Below are 22,785 nucleotides of genomic sequence, written 5' to 3' on the forward strand. Positions count from 1 at the left end.
TGCCGTTTCGCACAGCCAGTGTATGAGATGCTAGAGGAGGGAGAGTTACAACAGGACACCCTTTTTCTAGGAGAGGTGAAGGATCATGTCTCTGGCTGGCACACAGACATAGAACTCAATGGAGAAGTGATCTCTTTTAAAATAGACACAGGAGCAGCAGTCACTGCTATCCCCACCAGGCTATATAAATATAGCAGAGACGGCCCCTTGATGGCAACAGATAAGAAGCTATATGGGCCCAATAACATGGTGCTGCAGGTAGCAGGGCAAGTCATATGCCAGCTCAAGAGCAAAAGTGGAACGGTTGCCCAGCCGGTATTTGTAGTAGATTCTTTAGTCAGACCCTTATTAGGTCTGCCAGCAGTTGAAGCCTTGCGACTGGTAGAGCGGGTTGATGAACTGGAGGACCGAGGGGACTTTTTCAGGCGTAAATTCCCCACAGTGTTCGCAGGCCTGGGGAGGCTAGAGGGGGATTACTGCATTCGCCTGAAGGAGGATGCAGTACCATACGCACTCACTACTCCACGCAGAGTGCCTATACCACTAGCAGACAAAGTCAAGGAGGAGTTGGAGAGAATGGAAAAAATGGGAGTAATTTCAAGGATAGAAAGGCCAACGCCGTGGTGTGCAGGGATGGTACCCGTGATAAAGCCCACCAATGGGGACATCAGGGTCTGCGTGGATCTGACTAGACTCAATGAGGCGGTATGTAGAGAACGACACATACTACCATCGGTAGAGCAGTCATTGGCTCAATTGAATGGGGCAAAGATCTTCACTAAGCTAGACCCACGCTCAGGGTTCTGGCAGATTCCCCTATCAGAGGAATGCAGAGAGCTCACCACATTTGTTACTCCATGTGGCCGCTTCTGTTTCAATGTCCTGCCGTTCGGGATCAGCTCTGGTCCAGAACATTTTCAGAGGCGCATGTCGCAGCTCTTGGACGGGCTGACGGGCATAATATGCCACGCAGATGATGTGCTGGTATGTGGCGTAGATAGGGCCCAGCATAATGAGAGGCTCACTGCGGTCCTGTCCAGGCTTCAGGAAGCCGGCCTGACCCTAAATGAAAAGTGCGTGTTCGCACAGACAGAGTTGGTGTTCGTGGGCCACAAAGTCAGTGCAGGGGGCATAGCGCCAGACCCAGAGAAAGTGAGGGCAATCGTAGACATGCCCGCTCCACAAAATGTCGCAGACGTGAGACGGTTCCTGGGCATGGCCACATACATGGGAAAGTTTGTACCTCTTTTCACCGACACTACCAAACCACTACGGGATTTACTGGTGAAAGAGAATGCCTGGGTGTGGGGAGAGGTGCAGCAGACAGCCTTTGAAAAGGTGAAGTCTGATCTGGCCTCAGATAGGGTGCTAGCACAGTACAGGCCAAATGCTAAGACAAGAGTGTCTGCAGATGCATCATCTTTTGGAGTGGGAGCAGTCCTCACCCAAATGCAGGACAACAAGGAGTGGCACCCAATAGCCTATATCTCACGCAGTCTCTCTGACACAGAGCAGAGATATGCCCAGGTGGAGAAGGAGGCGCTGGCAGTAACATGGGCATGCGAAAGGCTCAGCTCGTATATAATAGGCCTTCAATTTACCATAGAGACCGACCACAAGCCACTGTTGGCTCTGTTAGGTACGAAGGCACTAGATGACTTACCCCCAAGAATCCAGCGCTTTAGGCTTAGACTACTGAGATATACATACCACATAGTATATGTCCCAGGGAAAGCGTTGATAACGGCAGATGCATTATCAAGGGCTCCAATCGTGCGCACACTGACAGAGGAGGAAAGAGAGCTGGAAGGAGAAGCACAGGTGTTTGTTGAGGCAGTACAGCAGGGCCTACCAGCGTCTAAGGCAAAGCTGCAACAGATTGCTGAGGAACAGCAAAAGGACTCTGTCTGCAGACAGCTTATACAGCAGTGCAAAAAGGGGTGGCCAAGACAGGAGGAACTGCCACAGCAGCTAAAGCCCTACTGGATCTACCAGAGTGAGCTATACTGTGCAGGAGGCCTTTTAATGAAAGGACGGAGGATAGTAGTACCAGAGACTTTGCAAACAGAAATGCTGGCACGTTTACATGAGGGACACATGGGGATATCTAAGTGCAGAGCGAGAGCAGAGCAGTCAGTGTGGTGGATGGGCTTAAGTAGTCAGATCGCTAAGGTAGTAACACAGTGTGAAACATGTGTGAAGAGTCAGACACGGCATCCAGAGCCAATGATGCCATCGGCATTGCCTCAGCGGCCGTGGCAAAAGGTAGGGGTGGATATGTTTTACCTAAAGGGCACCACCTACCTGTTAGCAGTAGACTACTATTCAAGGTACATTGAAATAGAGAAAACCCCCATTACCACAACTAAAGGAGTGATCGAGGCGTTAAAGGCCATGTACTCCAGACACGGGGTCCCAGAGGTCCTGCGGAGTGATAATGGTCCACAGTTTGCGTCAGCGGAGTTTGCCGCCTTTGCCACAGATTATGACTTTGCTCATGTGACAAGTAGCCCGTACTTTGCCCAGAGCAATGGAGAGGCAGAGAGAGCTGTCAAGACACTGTTGAGTAAGAATGAAGACCCACACAGGGCACTGTTAGCGTACAGAGTCACACCATTGCACCATGGACCATCACCTGCTGAGCTCCTGATGGGCAGGAAGCTCCGCTCCCCACTGACACAGGCGCCTGCCCACCTGAAACCACAATGGCCCAAAACGAAGGCCTTTCAGGAAAAGGACTACCAACTGAAACTGAGACAGACGCAGAACTTTAATGAGAGACACCAGGCCACACAGAGGCCGGAACTGAGACCGGGTCAATCGGTGTGGATCTCCACCTCAAAAACGGCCAGCTACGGTGCTCAGGAAGGCTGACACGCCACGCTCCTATGTGGTCCGGGCAGGAGAAGAGGTGGTGAGGAGGAACAGGGCTCATCTGCAAGCTCTCCCTGAGCCACAAGAGACACTGACTCCACAGGAGGAGCAAACAACGGAGGAGGAAATAGCGCCAAGCGCCCTGACTAGAGAGAGAGGGAGTACAGAGACTAAAGTGAGAGACGTTCCGAGACGGCAGATAAAGCCGCCAGAATGGCTCAAGGACTACGTTCAGTAAAAAAAAAAAAGGGGGGGGGGGGTGCTTCACCTTACAGCTAGAAGGCACTTACCTGTATTATCTGTGCAGGAATGTTATGTAATGTTACATCAGTATTTCAACATACTTGAGGATGTTAGGTTTATTCCTGGGAGAAGGAGAGATGTAATGGATGTCTGTAGTAGATGTCTGAATATACTGGAGGATGTTTATACTTGAGGATGTTAGGTTTATTCCTGGGAGAAGGGGAGATGTAGTGGATGTCCCTTACGGGCATCCATAGCTGTTGCTGTAAGGCGTGGCGCAGGCGCAGTTGTGTTAGATTAATAAAGACGTTACTTGAAATGGCCACGCTGTCTGAGTCCTTATATGAAACACCACCTAAGCTTTACCACAGAATGGCGATCAGGAATTGGAATAATCTTTTTGGAGAACATCTGATCTAAGGTAAGGAATCTATGTTACCAGTCTTGGGGTAATCGGAGCTGTTTTGACCTATATCTCAGCGTGTCCCGTATGTGTGTGTGTGTGTGTGTGTGATGTTGAGGAAATGAGGTAATCGATTTCTCAGCTCGCTTCTATAGCGTGCATAAGTACACATATACTATCGATAATCTAGCATTTATTTGAAAACGATTCATAAATAGGCAGACAAATGACAACCTGTCTAGTGTATTCGAGAATATTCCAATAAATGCCGTTTATGAGGGAATCTTTCTATTTTCCGGAAATCTTCGAGAAAACGATAGCTTTTTGAAATGCTATAAAAAGGATATGAACCGATTAAAAAACAATCCGTTTCGACAATGTTGACTGCAAACAAGTCATTGATAAGCAGATTAGACACATAGCCATACTTTAAAACATAGATTATGCGTTTTTAACGCTAACATTGAAGTGGGTGGCGGCATTCAAGGGGGTAAAAAGGAAAACACGGCCGGCATTGAAAGTGTTAATGAGTAATACAGGTGGCTGGCAGTTGGCTACAAGCATAGATGGGGCGGGCATTATTATGCAGATGAGAAACCTCTGACGTCACAGATACGCTAAATTTCAGATGACTCACTTGAGTGAGGGACAATATTGTGAAATGAGAATTGGAAGAATGCGCCAAATTGAGAATTAGAGACATAGATCCTATTAATATAAGTCCACATAGCTAGAAATAATGCTAAACACTGGAAAAGGCCATTTATAAGATTGTTCCCCTTTAAAGCAACTGCTATTCTAACATAACTCAAAGAAAAAAAGAACATTTGGTGCTTCCAAGGTATTAGGGGTTTCTATTATTTTCTCCCTGGTCCCTGTTGGTGGGTGAGGAGTAATAGCTCTCTTGTTGAGAGGGCTCCCCCTAGTGGCGAAGAAACCGCTTGTGACGGTTCCTCCCTTGCTCACTATATAAGTCCAACATTTGTTCTGTGGACGGCCTCAGAGCTCCCGGTCAAGGCTCTGAATTTGTCTTTCTTATGTTCGTGTTTATTTGTATTGTGTGTCACGTGTAATCCTGTAGTTCCTTCATATCAGTCCAACGTGTATTATTCCCCAATATGTTTCCTAATCAGCATGTCCCTTTAAAAAAAAAGTATTATCAAATCGTTTGTCTATAACATGTGTGTTGTAATCATAGTGTTAATTATTCTAGATTCTGGTGTTTTAGTTTTCTTATACTTCTTGGGGTAACTGTTCAATTATCTTTCCTCTGTTGCATCTATTCTCATCCCCAGGTCCCCCGTGTGTGTGTTTGTATTGGGTACTCTTCCACGTTGATTTTGTCTTGTATCCTTCCTTGGATCACCGTGGCCCTTCATGCCCCTTTCTCGTGTCCCTTTGTCTTTCTTCATAATTGTTCTTCTTTGAATCAGTTCAGGTCCCCTCTTTTCCTCTTTCCGTCCTCCTCTCCTCGTCCTCGTCTCTCGGTTCTGGTCCACCTGCGCGCCCTCTCCTCCTGTGTCAGCGTGAGCCTCTCTCCTTCCCCTCCCGGCACCTTCCATCTTCTCCGCGCCATGTCCCTCGCCGCCTCCTACACGTTGTTGGGACCTGATTCCTTTCTTTTTCAGAATTGTCTTTATTGCTACATAGCTCCGACGTTTCATCCCACCTGTTGAATTTTTCAATGTTACATTGTATGCTCCGCATTGCTTCTAATCCAATCTGCGTGGTGGCCTGGTTAGCCTCTATGTTAGCTTGTAAGCTAGCTCGTATATTAGCCTGTAGCTTCCGGGTATCTCTGCATTGACATTCAGCTAGCTTGCTTTACCTGATGCGTCATTGCCTCGACGTGTTGAGTCTTTTTTATCTGTGTATTTACTACATCTGGGGTCGTTCTTCTTTCATTTGTCCTCGTGTTCATTGTTTCTTCCTTGTTTTGTCCTTGAATCCTCACTTTTTATTTCGTTTTTAATTGTTTTACTTCCTTTTTTTTTTATATTCATTGACCGGGAGCTCTTTCATGTGGCTGCTCACCTGAACGTCGCAAACCGGAAGTCCCCGGGTAGTGTAGTTTTATAAAATTTATTTATAATTTATAATTTGCGACTAAATCGTCCGTTTTCCGGTGCAATGCACGGAAGAGAGACAGCTCCCACCAAGTATGACTTGGTTGAGTTCCCTTCATTAAAGATCCGGTCAAAATAATTTGATTGTTCGCAAATGTCACATCATTACTCTGTTTTTTATCCTCAACCACCCATCATGGTTGTTGTCTTGGCTGCGACGGTGCTTTTGAGAATCCTTGGTGTTTGTTGTTATTGGACGGCTCTCGGCGCGTTGCTGTGAACGTGCCAGGAAGGCTACATGCACAGATGTGACAAAAACTCTAAATAAGAGTATGTGAGGCGTGAACACACACACACACACAGACATGCATGTTGCCACATAGCTTTCGTGAACGTGCACACGGTTGTGTGTTTATGTGTACACACAAACACACACATTTTCACATCGCTAAAAATATGAAGTTGATGTGTCTTTCTAGGTCACCATCTCACTAGGTGGCTTGATAATGGATTTGTGTGTGTGAGAAAGCTATTTGAGTGTGAGGTCTGGTACACTGATTGAATCTCTGATGACTGGGGCTTAGCAGCTTACATGCAGGAGAAATTTCAGAAGTTATTAGATTTCCGTCATTGTCGGGGGACGGAGCCTGGTTCTGGAGAATAGTTGTCATTATTGAAGTTGAAATGTCCTGCTCAAAGCTGGACCGACCCATTTTAATTCCATCCCACCAGTGTTCCTGTTTCACACTATATACACACTGAAGGCCTCGATTCGATGGTTCCAGGAACACGCCCACTTGTTTATATGAAAACACAAGTGCTTATGACCTGTACAGAGGCTTTGAGCGCGTGGGGGGTATTAATAAAATGTGCTACGCCCAAATATGGTATGGGAGCCTGCTATGAAATGCACAAGTGAGCAACCCTTAGCACAGTCAAGTGCACACACAAAGCCCTGCCAGGATCTGATACCATGGAGACGTTGTATAGGCTATGTGACCAAAGCTGCCAAGCCTGAGGTCCGAATGGAAGACAAATCATATTTCAGCGGAGGGCCATACTGGGCTAAAGGGTTGCTTCACAGTGACAGCCCTTCTAGGTGTAAAAAGCCCAGTGAAAAGATTAGCAGGACCGGCTCACACGGCCCACTTAAGCCCAGGTAGCCCAGCAACAAAGAGCCGAAAAATCCTAAGTAAGACCAAAACAAAGGGATTTAATGAAGTATGCTCGATAGCCTCTTTCACACAAGGCTGTATTTTTCAGCACCTGAGCGCTAGTCTGAATGCCAGCTGTGTGGTAGAAGGATACGGGTGACACAGGCAGGGACTGTTCCTGCTCACTATGCATAGCTAGTGGCATTAGGTTGAAATACGATCCTAACCACACTTAACCCAGTTTGCCATGGTCTGTGGTCTGGGGTCAGCCACTTCTCACACCTAACAAGATGGCATGCATGGTGGGAGGGCAGCCAGGGAGCTGTCACCTTGAATCATATCTTCTGAATTATACCTCTTTGAATGTTAGTGAAGCTGAAGATAGCTTTTGCATGGTAGGGTAACAGGGGTATGATGACCCCCACCCCATGATCACTAAATGGACTCTTATTTCAGATCATGTCTTAGTTGGATAGTACTGGTCCAACAAGTTTTTAGTAGTTGGACAAACTGTTTTGAGGTAATTTGATAATTTGATAAAGGTGATTTGTTTTCTCAAAGGATGGACATAGATCACTTTTTTTTTTACACAGACAAAATGTGCTATAGAATTTGTATGTATAATAATCATTAAAGGTACTATAGATAACATTCAGCCACTAGATGTCACACTAGACTAGAGCACCAGCATATAATTGATCCAATCAGGTACATTCTACCAGATTTGGGGAAATGGGAAGTAAGGAGGGGAAACATGCTAACAACAACATTCAGGACCATAGCAGTGGGTTCCAAACTCACTGTCATGTCATTCTTGCCTTGATACAAAAATCACTGTGCTGTTCTTTTTTCATCATCTTTCATCATCATTTATTTATTCGTACATGGAATTACCACAGTCCAACAGTACATATTAATATAATTCACCAAATGTGGTGTTCTCTAACCGTTACTGAAAAAAATTGCTGGTAAGTGGTTTCTGGTGTATCTGAAAATGTGTCTTTTAAACACCACATAAATCCATGAACGTCACCACATTTGACTAAAATGGAAAATAAAAGCACCTCTGATGAGAGAATGGCAGATGTGGTCGTGACTTTCATGAGTTTTGTGGTGTTTATTTTATTTATGTGGCAAATCGGCAGAAAACAACTTTTACCATTACTATTTTCTTTTCCAGTAAACAATTGTGAAAAAAAATAACAGCACGGTAATTTTTGTATCAAGGCAAGAATGACTTGGAACCCACATGTCAAAAAAGAATGATGTGGTCCTTTAATATGAGAATCAAAGGGAGAGTGATCCATTAGTTAAAAAAAGAAGAAGAATATATATCATATATCATTTATATATATATATATATATATATATTTTTTTTTAATAACCCATGAAAGTGTAAGAGTTGGACTTTTGAGTCAAGACACTGGTAGTGGGGGAAGATACTACCTTTACAGCTTTTTACATTAGTTGTATAATAACAAAGTTGTAGTGTTATGATTTAATTACCCTCTAAATGTGTTTACTTGATCATCGTGCGTACATGTTATATTAATATTCAAATTATATACATTTTAATAATATACATTGTCTTATGAGGGGGGCGTCTTACCCGACTTACCCTATGCATGAGGCATTGTGTCAAAGCACATTCAATGCGAGTACTGAATACTAAGAACCATATAGCCATAGCCTCTAGCATTCATGCATATTGCATGTATGTGTTTTCTTGTTCTAAAAATAAAAATAGGCACTAACATACAGTGATCGGAGAGATTATATGCAGGTCATTTTCTATTCATAAATGGCGGAATGGATGAAGCCAGGGGCGTCCATTTGGTATGGCAAGGTATGGCACTCGCCATACCTTGGCAAATAAAAATCTAAAAAAATAAAAAATAAACTTTTTTTTTTTTTTTTTTTACAATTTTTTCTGTTGATTTAGAATTTGAATGTCAACATTATGAACGAAGCTTCGAACTATTCGGTACAGCCCTAGCATGTTTTGATATTGTCAATTATCTCACTTTTACTAGGTGACTTTTGCTGTGACTAACTGAAATATGCCCCAAAAAAAAGGAAAATGGACATAGGGAAGTTTTTTTTTATCAAAGGGCAGCAGAGACAAGTGATACAGGGACACAGGTAAGGTTTGGCTTAGTGATTATAATAGTGCAGTTCAGCATTCAGTAACCCATACTTTTTGTGAATGTGTTTTTGATACTACATTCTGTTGAACACACACCTCAAAACCGTACCTAAGGAAAATTGGCTCAATTGCAAGAAAAGTAATAGACAGTTATGATATTACATTCTGCATAATTCGTATGAAAAATATTGTGGTTCCCTGCTTTAGTCTGTTGACACATTTCTATACTAAAAATGCTTGTGTAGTCCTGTGTCATACCTAAATGTCATATAACTGAATTGTATAGAAACAACTCACCAAAAGTGACTATTGCACAACTGATTTGACAAAAAAAATCCACCAAGGGGGGGACAACGCCCCCTTCACCCATCCCCCCCCCCTACTCGCCATACCTTGCCTTTTAGTGAAAGGACGCCACTGAAGCCCCCGCGATATTCCAAGTCTATGGCATGTAGTTCTATAGCAGAATATCAGGACACTGTAACTGTCACATTCGTGAAGGTTGTTTGGGTTTTTTTTGTGTGCAAGCGTCCAGATGCATTTCAGTTATACGAATTATCCATCAACTCAAAATAATAACAATGGCCCAGCCATTATAGGAACATAGTGTGCAATGTGAAAACAGAAGCACGTGCGGGCTTTAAAAGAGACTCTTCTTTTAGACAGAACTGGGTGATGATGGTGCCCTTGGTGTCCGTGTCCTCCTCGCTCACAGTTCGGCCGAAACCGGGACGTCCTTTTAACTTTGTCATCGCCGTGACGCCTGGACGGAGATTGGGATCAGACCGGAGAGAGTGGTGAGTTGTTACATAATTAACTCCCACGAAGGAGAGACATTTGGACGCGGCGTCAGACACTCTCGGCAAAAGTGAAACCGCTGGGCGGTGCAACTGAGGAGGGACTCTTCGGCGGCGTGCGGCTTCACTGGTCGAGAATAAACTGGAGGGACTGATGACAATACACCACGGGGGGGCCACACGCGCGGCTGGAGGGGTGACAATAACAATACACCACGGGGGCCACTCGAGGGGCGACCCATGATGCGCGTAACAAGAGTGTAGGAGAGGTACCAGCTTTTAGGCGGGGGTCTCCATCTGGAGTCATGGCGCGCGTCTTCGATGTGGATTTGGTTCCCGATCCCGTAACACAAACTGGTGGACCGACTTCATTTGACTATTCATGAGAAGTGGACCCGAATAGAAAAAGACACTACACTACATCACTTCAAAGACAAGCTGAAATATTGCCGTGCATTGAAAGAGGAAGAGCAACCCCCCTGTTGACCATGATATTATAATGCTGATCGCGCCACATCTTCATTCGCGTGAAAATCATCTGGCCCGGGGAAATACCACTTAAGTTGGGACACAAGGGGACGTCTTGTGCGTGTAAATTTGTTACGCGCGCAATCAGTGTTGAATGGAGTGATCATTCACCTTTTCCATTCAATACAACTCTATGGTCATAAATGGACCCGTGAGGTAGCAGGGAGTTTTGAACCAATAACAGTTGTTGTTGTAGTGACTTTCCATGCGGCGGATTTGCCGAAATGTTATTATGAAAGACTGAGAAGAAGATCAAGAAGATCATCTCAAGAAGATCATCTTGAGATACAAGGGCAAATGTGACAGATACCTGGGTGAAAATGCGTCGCACATGCATCTTTCTCGTGGAGGTAAGTTTTGGGCATTTAGCGCATAAGACTGTTGGTCATTACTTACAGTAGCTTAATGTAGGCTTCGTACACAACTCACCTCTTCTGTTTTCATTCGTTTTAGCTGCAGGTGCAATGCATGGTCAGGTTGTGTGAGTGGCAGGTTTATTTCGCGGACTTAAATCAAGTGTAATTGCAACCTGAATGAATGAATGAATGAATGAATGAATGAATGAATGAATGAATGAATGAATGAAAACTTTATTTAACAGATTGCAGAATGGGTACAATACAGTATGGCTCAATACACACAATTGTTAAGGGGATGCAGACCAGAGAAAGACGTTTGTCTTGTTTACATCAGGGTCCCCCACCTTATCATGATGATCACGAATATTACGATTATAGCTTACTGTAGATGCCCCCCTCCCCGCTTCTCACTATATGATGCCAAGAAACACAATCATATTGCCCAACGGGTTGACTCGTCAGAGGAAGACAATTATTTGCCTTTTTGCGCTTTTCTTTTGTATTTCCTCTTTGATCATCAGTGCTTAATCTTAATACAAGGACAGTGTGTGACACACATTGAAGATCCAAATTGAAACTGTGATTAAGGTTACAGTATGGCAGTAAAATGTACCCACTTTGTATTATCATGGGATGTGAAAGCGATACACTTATTTTCCATCTGGTCCTCCTCCATAGGAACCACGTGAGGCTCACAGGTAAACCCACGATTGTCGATAAAAGCGAATTTAGGGCTTTGAAGGGCAACGCCACACATTTTAAGAATTCACACGTGTTCTTCCATGCCCCCCAGGACAGTTGAATAGTATTGTGAACACGAACAAACTAGAGATTATCCTTCAATCTCTGGGGCTGCTCCAGTGCTCCATAGACCATACATTTTCTTCATCTGCCCATGGTCATCAGTAATCACACAGACAGTTGAATTAGTGAAGCAAATAAATATTGATTTGATGATTGATTTAATGAATTTGGGACCTTTCGGTCAAAATTGTATAGGAAAAAGGGGATTTTCCAGTGTCAAGGCAGACTCACTTCAGTCTGAACTCATGTCTTTTCATTTATAGGCAATAACACAAGTTATAATGAAGAAAGGGTGCTATGAGTCACTTCTCCATGACTCAACCCATAGAGAAGATACTGGAGTAGCACTCTTTTCATTTATGCAAACTTTATTTCAATTTGAGAATTCATTGAGGACAAGCCCTCATTTTCAATGAGATTGAGCATAATACTATAATAAACACAATACATAAACAAAAGAATGCAAAACTTAATAGATTATATACAATCAATTAAAACAACTGCAGGTTATGGTGGTAGGATTGTTAATTAATGATTTAAACTAACCAAAGCATACCAAACTATTGAGCTTTAGAGTTTGCTGTATGACCACGTGTCGGGAGCACAGAAGCTAAAAGCAGTTTTCCCAAGTTCTGTACAGACTCTGTGCTTTGAGTGTGAGCCAATCATTGGATTGTGTACCATAGGGGAGATGTCACTCCGATAGCGAAGTGAGATAATTTGGGCTCAGTCGTGGAGAAGTGACCCATAGAACTATTATATTGTCCTATTCTGAGAGCAACCAACCTATTGTGAAGGGGAAAGATATTCCTTCAATAAACCATGATTAATTGGGACGCCAATAGCCTCTATTGTATAGGCAACAATACAGACTTGTGGTTTGGCACCACTCAAAAGATGCTATGATGTTCAAAAGCTGGAGTATAGGCTCATTCCTTTCTGCTCCCTTCCTCCTATATTGTGCAAAATAGCCACTAGGCTAAGAATAGCCAAGAATCTTCAGAACCTATTTTGAATTCCCTTGCTCACTATTTAAAGCATGTTTCCACTGTTGTGACTCCATGCTCAATGACTCCATGTAACAACCATCATCTACACTCATTGCACACACATCCACATCACTTTTAAACAAACACTCACCTTAACACTCACGTTAGACACTTTAACACTACATTATATTTATCTATTATTAAAGAGATTTGCACTACATTCATACCTCATTTGCATTTGCACCTTACCTTTGTACCTAATTTTCTGCATTGTACCTCACTGTTTAAATTGTTTTACTCACTGTACTTAGATTGTACCTAGGTTGTACTTTAGATTGTATATTATACTGTATATTGTATATATGTATATTCCTCTTTTCTTACTTACTTTTTACTTACTTTCTTACTTAATTTTTTTACTGTATGAAGCACACTCTCAGGACTCAGGGGCTCATACAGAACCAAGCATTTCACCGTAAAGTATGTGTATTTTATTGTGACAATTAATGAACAAACTTGAAACTTGAACTTGATTCAAGTCCTGGGTACCATGCTCCCAAAATAACTCTGGCACGCACACACACACACACACACACACACACTGCCCAGCTGAGGGCAAATGTGTAGCTTGCTGGAAATACTTACCTAATCTTATCAAATTGCAGTACATAATTAGGGGCTTGTGTTAGTAGTATATCAATTTACAACCAGGCTGGCGTCTGTAATTACTTGGAGGGAAGCACTTGCCGCCGGCTGTACTATAGCAGCCTATACTGTACTATAGCAGCCTATACTGTACCCAGATACCTGGCAAGGCTCTCTTGAAAAAGGAGCCGCAAAGGCCTGTCACTTGAGATGTAGAGCACGTTGGTGTGAAGGGACCTGGACAGCATTTCATGGTGCTAAAATCATTCTTTATTGCTTGATTGATTACACAATTAATACCCCTTTCAATTGGAGAGCATGGGATGAACCAATATTATGTCAGGCAATTGTCACCAATATAAAAAATGTGTCTTGTAGAATTTATATTTTTGGGGTCGTCTGTGCGTCAGAGGGAGTACACATGTATGTACTTAATTCAAGTGTCAAAGAACAAATGCATATTGTTTATTTTCTCCTTTTAATTTATATGGGTTTGTGCTTTTATTGGTTAACCTCTGCAAAGAGTGCTGACTACTGTAGTATACCTGGTTTCCGACTTACAAAACATACAACATACAAAGTACAAGTTCAGAGAAAAACTAATAAAAACAAGCAAGAAGTCTAATCAGACAAATAAAAACAAGCAAGAATGCGAATCAGATAGTTGTGAACATAAACACATGAATAATAGGTAATTGCAAATTCCTACAAAGCATGAGAATTGAAGATGAAAAGAAATGAGAATAAAGATTAGGGAGATGGCTCCTAATTAGTACTATAGATTGTCTTTGAAGTTGTTTTTAATTTTTAATTTAGGAAGGCTATGTTGAGAGAGAGGAGTCCCAAGTAGACGAGGCAACAGTGGCTCAGAAGGTAGAGTGGTCGTCTGGTCATTTGAAGGTTCTCTGTTCGATCCCGACTCCTCCTGGCAGCGAGTCAAAGTGTCCTTGAGCAAGACACTTAACTCTTAACTTCCCTCGATGACCAGGTTGGCACATCGCATAGTTGCCTCCACCATCTGTGTGTGAATGTGTAAGTGCTTTGGATAAATGCGCTATATAAATGCAGTCCATTTAACCTTTAACCATGTGTGTTGACATGACAAGTTGTTCCAATATAAGTGATTACGAGTTTGTTTCTGATGAAAAGGGCTAAAGGTTTACGTGGTATTGAATAACAGGCAGATACCAGGCTAAATCATGGGTATTGTTATCAGAAAATGTCCCAATTACTAAAATATGGCCCAGAGCTACAGTACAATACTATACAAATACATTTGATTTAAATATATTTTCTGAATTGTTGTCACTTATAATCATGTTAGATCTCTCTAATTGGGTGGAATAATGGATTATATCTCAATGTCTTTTGTCCACTGACCCCAAACTAATGGTCCAGACTGCTAAGTAAAAGATAGATAGATACTTTATTAATCCCCTTGGGGAAATTCAGGGTATCTCACAGCTCACACAGTATACAGACATTGACAGTTCTCATTCAGTTGTTTCACGTTATGTTTGCTGTTAGGAATGGGGGTAGTAGAACCCAATATGCGGAAAGACCGGAGAGCACCTTCGAGCCTGCAGAATGACTGGTGAATGGAGGAAACGTAAACGACAGTTTGCTCTTCTCAGATACTGTGATAATTTATTAGCGAATCACTAGAGCCATGAATATAGTACAGGAACAAACAAAACAAACAGCACAGCAGCGCTGGCACTAAATACAAAACAAACTGGTAACACGAGAAAACAAAGATGCACAAAACGGAATACTACACTAAACTAAATACAAAACGAACTGGTAACATGAGAAAACAAAGATGCACAAACAAACACTACACTTACTAGAACCACCAAGGGAGAGCAACGACGAGGGCAGGAAACAGGTAACAGGAGGAAATGACGCCACGACGAGGAGAGAGAAACACACATATATATATACCCACACTAATTAACATTGGCAACACCTGGCCAGGCCGCGTGAATATTAAAGGCAACCAACTTGTGTTCAGCTTTTCGTTCAGCGTTTCTCTGATTGGCCACACGGCCAATCAATCAATCCACTAGCACGCGGCCTTGCGGCAAGAGAGACAAGAGAGACAAGAGAGACGCTGCAGTCGCGGCAGAGAGCCGCGCATGCGCATGAGGCTCCCCCAGGTGCTCTTGAGAGGAGGAGGTCCTTGTGTTTGAGACAGCCATATTAGACACATAGCCATAATTTAAGATATAGTTTATGCATTCGCAAAATATGAGAGCGCTTGTCATTGAAGGGCTTCCTACAACGGAGGAACGGCCGCTGCTGCTGCTGGAGCTGAACCGAGTCAAGCCGTGGGCGGCACACGGAAGCCGGGGAAAAAACAACCGCGTCGCCCCGTTGGCTCTTCAGCAAGGAGCCTCCACAGCTCCAGTTAACCTAATTTATACCGTAATGAATCATTAAAAAATATACCGTTAACTGGAATATGTTGTTTCTTTACACATATGTTGGATTATGTAATTGGGTTTTCATGACAAAACAATAAAAATCGCTACTTTACATCAGGGTGAACGCTGAACCGAGTCAAGCCGCGGGCGGCGCACGGAAGCCGGTGAATGAACAACCGCGTCGCCCCGCTGGCTCTTCAGCAAGGAGCCTCCACAGCTCCAGTTAACCTAATTTATACCGTAATGAATCATTAAAAAATATACCGTTAACTGGAATATGTTGTTTATTTACACATATGTTGGATTATGTAATTGGGTTGTCATGACAAAACAATAAAAATCGCTACTTTACATCAGGGTGAACGTTGTTACACTGCCACCACCCACTTCAATGACAGAGCTCTCATATTTGCGAATGCATAAACTATATCTTAAATTATGGCTATGTGTCTAATATGGCTGTCGTGAAGTCATTGATAAGCGACAGCCATATTAGACACATAGCCATAATTTAAGACATAGTTTATGCATTCGCAAAATATGAGAGCTCTGTCATTGAAGGGCTTCGTTCTACAACGGAGGAACGGCCGCTGCTGCTGGAGCTGGACCGAGTAGAGCCGGCGGCGGTGCACGGAAGCCGGCGACAAACCACCGCATCGCCCCGCTGACGTTAAAAACGCGAAATAACGTTACTGATGTACAGTGACACCCAGAGTTTCTAGTTACAGTAGTGACGCGTGACTCGAGATAGTCCTAACACTGTAACAGTGTTTATTATTAAGAGTCAGATAGTCCTAACAGTGTTTATAGTGCTAACACAGTGTTTATTAGTAAGAGTCAGATAGTCCTAACACTAGTGTTTATTATTAAGAGTCAGATAGTCGTAACAGTGTTTATTATTGCGAGTCCTAACAGTGTTTATTATTTCATAACTGTATGGGCTTTGTTTATACATGTACAGTGACGAGTGAATCTACCGTTGGTTGTTAAAAACGCGAAACATAATAATCAGTCAGCAGCGCTCCACTGCTACCGCAGCCCAACACAACAGTGTTTATTATTTCATAACTGTATGGGCTTTGTTTATACATGTACAGTGACGAGTGAATCTACCGTTGGTTGTTAAAAACGCGAAACATAATAATCAGTCAGCAGCGCTCCACTGCTACCGCAGCCCAACACAAGTGCGTTGGAACAGCAGCCCAACACTACACAAGTTGGTTGCCCGCGCTGCCGCGCTTGCTCTTTGGATTTCATTTGGGACGTGGGACGGCTGCGCTTGCCTGCGCGTGGGGGCGGGGGGGGCGCGGCCAATCAGAGAAAAGCCGAACACAAGTTGGTTGCCTTTAATATTCACGCGGCCAGGCCACGTGTACCACTTCCGCAATGCATTTGATTTCCGGGGTTGGCCTGATTGGCAGAGACGGCCACGTGACGCGCGTGGCACGCCCCCGCAGTGGCACGCCCCCGCAGTGGCAAGCGCGCTACTGCCGGAGTTCACTTCGCCTTTCACATCGCTGCCGTTGGCGAAAGCAGGATGAGAGAGCGTAGATTTAGCTGTGTATCATTTAATCATTTATCATTTAACATTTGAAAGGCATACATTGTTGTCATACAGAAGTACAGAATACTTTTATCCAAAATGCTTCTTACTGTTACACTGTTAGAGACTGTGCTAGACAAATGAATGACTAATTCGGTCAGAAATAACGTAACTAATAATGTTAGTAAGCACTGCTTATATGCTTATTATGTCTGCGGGGTACAGTAAACGTTTCTCCCGGTACATTCTGAAGAGCACACCGCTGTATGTTGGAGAACCAGCGGTCTTCCGCTCCTCCTCACTCGAGTGAGAGCAAAGCCGTGCACAGCTCAGCCCTGTGTGAGACGCGAGCAGGAAGGAGGAGATGGGAGTCCTTCCAATCGGAATATGTTGTTTCTTTACACATATGTTGGATTATGAATATGTCTTTATTAGGGATGCCCCGATCACGTTTTTTGCCACCGATACCGATCACCGATCGTCGTGAGCCATATCGGCCGATACCGATCCGATACCGATTGTTTTTGATTAAAAAGAAATAAAAAATTATTTTATATAATTTTTTTTTAATTATTTTATAAAATATATATATTATATAATTAGACTTGTACTTGTATTATCTGCGAGACATCGCCACCACGCAACAAGTCAAAATGCTCGCTATCTGCAAACAGCTCCACTGTCTGTGTACTCTAGTAGCCTCCAGCTCCAAAAAGGATTCTCCGGCGCTGCAGCTGGACCCTATTGGTAACGTTACGGTTCTTTGGTCATTTCACATTCAGCAAGCCCTCAGCTCCAATACGCATTGAATCAATGTTATAAGACATTGATATCAAGAGCTATCTGTAGCTACTGCTAGCCGGCTAGATGACGTTAAGACAGAACTTTAGTTCAATGGGACATTTCGTTTTGAACAGAGAACTAACGTCAGCTAACGCAAGCTAACGCAAGCTAACGGAGGTATGAACATGGACTACTAGACTTTCTGGATCATTTGTTGATATCAGGAGCTATCAGTAGCTAGCCGGCTAAATACCGTTAGACAATGCCTACTAAACGTGAATAGTTGACTGGGTAATTTTATTTAAACAGTAACTGTAACGGATCCCCGTATATTGAGTGGCTTATAAACGTACTGATGGTATAATCACTGTTTTATTTATCCTTTTACATCGTATTACATTTCCTTTTAAAACAATAACATTCCCACCGTAAGAGATATGGCCTCATATGGGTCCATTAAAACTTGTTGCGTATTCCTTCTCTCGCAATGCACTGTCAAACTGTCAACAAAAGCCTGTGACAGCGACCGGAAAACACTGCCTCGCGACATGGATTTACATAAATTAAAGTCACACACACACAGGCTTCTATCAATTCTAATAACAAAAAGGTCCTGGATATTCATATTATATATAAATGTAAATTTAAATATTCCTAAACACAAATATTACACAGGTAATTACTCAAAAAATTATAAACCATTCTTGGGGTTATTTACACTCCCACCAAATTATAATGTTTTTCTTTTTCTTTTTACTAAAAGTAAACCTTCAAAACATATAATTCAATTCAAAACAATATCACATGTTATCAATGCATAGTGCTTAAACAGCTTCTAGCAATAAAACCAATTTCTGGACAGGCTGCTCCACTATGGAGGGCCTGCCGTTGCGCTCTCCTTTGTGGTTCAGTCCCTTATCTCCAAGCAAGATCTTGACCCGTCTCACAAGTCCATCCTTGCCCTGAATGACTTCTGAGACGCTCCCAAGCCTCCATTGGCTTCGTGGCAAGGTGTCATCTTTGTCCATGACTACATCACCGACTTGCAGGTTCCTTTTAGTGTTATGCCAGCACTGTCTTGTCATGATGCTGTGGAGGTACTCCGTTTTCCATCTACTCCAAAATTGTTCTGTCAAGTATTGAACCTGACGCCATCTCTTTCGTCCATACAGATCCTCTCTTTCGAATTTGCCAGGTGGAGGCAAGGCTGCAGTGGATTTCATTGTGATCAGGTGGTTGGGAGTAAGTGGCTCTAAACTATTTGGGCTGTTTAGAGTATCGACCGTGAGTGGACGGCTGTTCACAATAGCCATGGTCTCATAAAAGAAGGTGCGCAATGACGCATCACTGAGCCTGCCAGGGGCGAGCAGCAGAGTGGCACTGAGGATGCTTCTCACAGTTCTTATTTGCCGTTCCCACACGCCTCCTGCATGGCTGGCATGAGGTGCATTCGTTACAAAGTCACACTGCTTTTCTGTGAGAAATGTGTTCAGTCTGTCTGTGTCCAACTCTTTCAAAGCAGCATTCAGTTCGTTTTTTGCACCCATGAAATTTGTGCCTTGGTCGCATTTAATTTGTCGCACAGCACCTCTTAATGCAATGAAGCATCTCAGTCCATTAATGAAAGTGTCTGTGGACAAGTCTTCCAGCATCTCAATGTGAATGGCTCTAGAGCAGAAGCAGGTGAAGAGCAACCCATACCTTTTCTCTTGTTTTCTTCCTTGCTTTGTCAAAAAGGGGCCAAAACAGTCCATCCCACAGTATGTGAACGGTGCCGTGGGTTCTGTTCGTTCAACAGGCAAGTCACTCATCCGTTGGCCTTCAACAGGCCTTCTCAGCCTTCGACACGTCACACAGTGACGGATGTAGGTTGCGACAGCTCTGCTCAGTCCACAGATCCAATAGCCACTGGACCTAATTTCATTGATGGTGAAGCCTTTACCCTGATGTTTCACTCTTTCATGATGATGGGCGATGATCAGATTCGTCATGTGATATCTCTGAGGAATGACAGTTGGGTGTTTGAATGTGCTCTGGAAAGATGAACGGCTGAGCCTGCCTCCGACCTTAAGCACACCCTCTGTGTCCAGGAAAGGGTCTAGGTGGTGCAGCTTGCTGTGTCTTGGTAGCCGATGTCCTTTGCTTAGTAGCTTTATCTCATCTCCGTATGCTTGGCTTTGTATGTCCTTGATGATGAGTCTCTCTGAACTTTGTCTTTCATCAACTGTTGAGAGGTCACATGATTTGACTTTTCTTGCACGCCGCAGGAGACGCGCCACTGCCTTGATGGCCTGAGACCAGGATGAAAACTTGTTCAGTCGGTCTACAAGGCTGACATGTTCTGAGCTCTTTGTCTGAAAGGTCTGAGCCTTTTTGACTTCTGGGTCACCGACGGGTAGTTCTGACGGCACCTCGGTTGGCATTTCTATCTCCTTTTTCCATAGAAAGCTAGGGCCAGTGAACCAATCAGAAGAGAGCAGCTCCTCTACTGTTTTCCCCCTGGATGCATAGTCTGCTGGGTTTTCATCAGTAGGTACGTGAAACCACTGCTTGGGGTCTGAATCATGACGGATTTTCTGCTTTCATTCTCTTTCATTCTTCAGTAGGGATGCCCCCCGGACCCCGGTTTTAAACGGGAACCGGTACTATATTAGAAAATACCGGAGTATTTATAAGCTCCGACGTCCTCGGTACTGCTATCGATACTCTAGAGAAATTATTATTATTATTATTATTATTATTATTATTTAAAAGTTGCGAACGATCTCTCCTCTCTCTGTCTCTGCACGAGAAGCAGCGAGTCATTATTACACACACTCCTCGCGAGTCGCGCTACACATACATACGGGTACTCCTTAATGAAAGCGCTGTCAATAGTATGCAGCTGCAGCACGTCAGACAGCAGCGCTTACAAGCCCCGCACATACAAGCCCCGCACACCTGATGTGCTGCAGCTGGAAGCATCTCAGCGCTGTCTCCGTGCCGACGCGCGCTGCACACAGACACAGACAGCTCTGCATGGACTGAGTCGTGATGGCGGATAGAGCGAAGCGTTCACAAGTGCAACAAAACATTTGCCAGTAAGGGTGGCAATACGAGCAATCTATCAAAACATTTGTTTGCAAAACACTATATTAGTGTGCAGAAATGCGCCGTATTCGACTGCCTTGCGCGCAGTGGTCCATCTGCATCCACGTCCACTGCAGCCGGTAAGCCAAGATACGGAGTTTCCTAGGCTAATAACGAATTATTACAAATAGGCTAATAAACAAAATAATTGTTTAGCTACAAATACTACAATCTAAAAACTTTTTATAGATCGTCAAGCTGAGGTCAGCCACCAATGTGTCCCAGGCCAGTGAGCCCACCACACATCCTCCCTCTACCTCCACCACCCAAAGTCCTTTCTCCCTAGCAGCTAGAGGAAAGATGACAGAGGATAGGGTGAACGAGTGTCACAGGGCTGTGACAAAGTTTGTTGTCAAAGGCCTGCACCCGTTCTCTACAGTGGAGTCCAAGGACTTTAGGTAACAACTAATCATTCAGTGTATATCGTTTTTTTTTGTATACATAGTTGTCTAACTTGTCTGTTGTTGTTATAAGTTATTATTGAAGCAGCTATTCCCACCACTCCACACACATTTACAATAATTCAATCATTTCTAATATTTACTGTAGGGAGATGACCAATGCTCTCAACTGCAAATATAAAAATCATAAAAAAATTATCAAAAAGAACCGATAAGAGTATCGATAAAGTACCGAACCGTTAAGCAGTATCGATAGGAGTAGTAGTATCGATAAAATCCTAACGATACCCATCCCTATTCTTCAGTCTCATGTAAGTGCATTGGCCATAGCCTGTGGTGCTGGCGTCTGAGAAATGATGTAGTTGTGTTTTGATCACCTTTCCAAAGCCAGCTGGCTGGTAGCAGCGAGCTACGTGTATCCTTTCCATCTTAGCAAGGTCATCTTTCCATTTCTCCCACCGTGGCTTCAGTTGCTCTGGAATCGGGTCATCCCATCCTGTTCCTTGATGGCACATTTCCTGGAGAATCTTCTTTCCATTGAGGACGTAGGGAGCTACGAAGCCCAGCGGGTCGTATATGGAGGCGACAGATGACAGGATGCCACGCCGTGTCGCTGGCTGGTTCTTTGATGTGACTTTAAAGGTGAAACAGTCACTCTCGACATTCCAGTTTATTCCCAATGCTCTTTCTAGGGCTGTGTCGTTGAATGTGAGATTCTTTGCCTTAATGTCTGTGGCGAGTTCTGTTGAGGGAATGCTCTGGAGAACAGCACAGTTGTTCGACACAAATTTGTGGAGGCGTAAACCTCTCTCTGCACACAGCTCACGTGCCTCTTTTGCCATTTGAATGGCCTTTTCAACAGACTCAACACTGGCAACACCGTCGTCTACATAAAAGTCTCTGGTAATGAACTGAGACCCTAATGGGTGTGTGTGACTGTGTTCTTTGGCGAGCTGCTTCAATCCGTAGTTTGCACACCCTGGTGAAGATACAGCTCCAAAAAGATGGACCTTCATCCTGTATTCTTGAGGTGGGGTGCTTAGGTTGCCGTTCTCCCACCAAAGGAAGCGTAGGTAGTCACGGTCCCTCTCTGAGACGTGAAACTGATGAAACATCTTTTCTATGTCACACATCAGTGCAATGCCATGCTGACGGAAACGAATCAGTACACCTGTGAGATTGTTGATCATGTCTGGGCCTGCGAGAAGGTGTTCATTTAGGCTACTTCCCTTGTACTTTGCCGAGCAGTCGAACACTACTCTCAGCTGCTCAGGCTTTTGGGGGTGATATACACCATGGTGAGGTATGTACCATTTTTCTCCATTGGTGCCCCAGTACGTACCTCCTCTACGTCACCCCTGTCGATGATGTCCTTCATGTAGTTGGTGTAGTCCTTCTTGTAACTTTCATTTCCATCGAACTTCCTTTTCAGGTGACTGAGCCTCACAGCAGCAAGTTGCTTGTTATCTGGTAAGCATGGCCTCTCTCTGAAGGG

Source organism: Notolepis coatsorum (genome assembly GCF_963971535.1).
Source record: "Notolepis coatsorum genome assembly, chromosome: 10".
NCBI lineage: Eukaryota > Metazoa > Chordata > Actinopteri > Aulopiformes > Paralepididae > Notolepis > Notolepis coatsorum.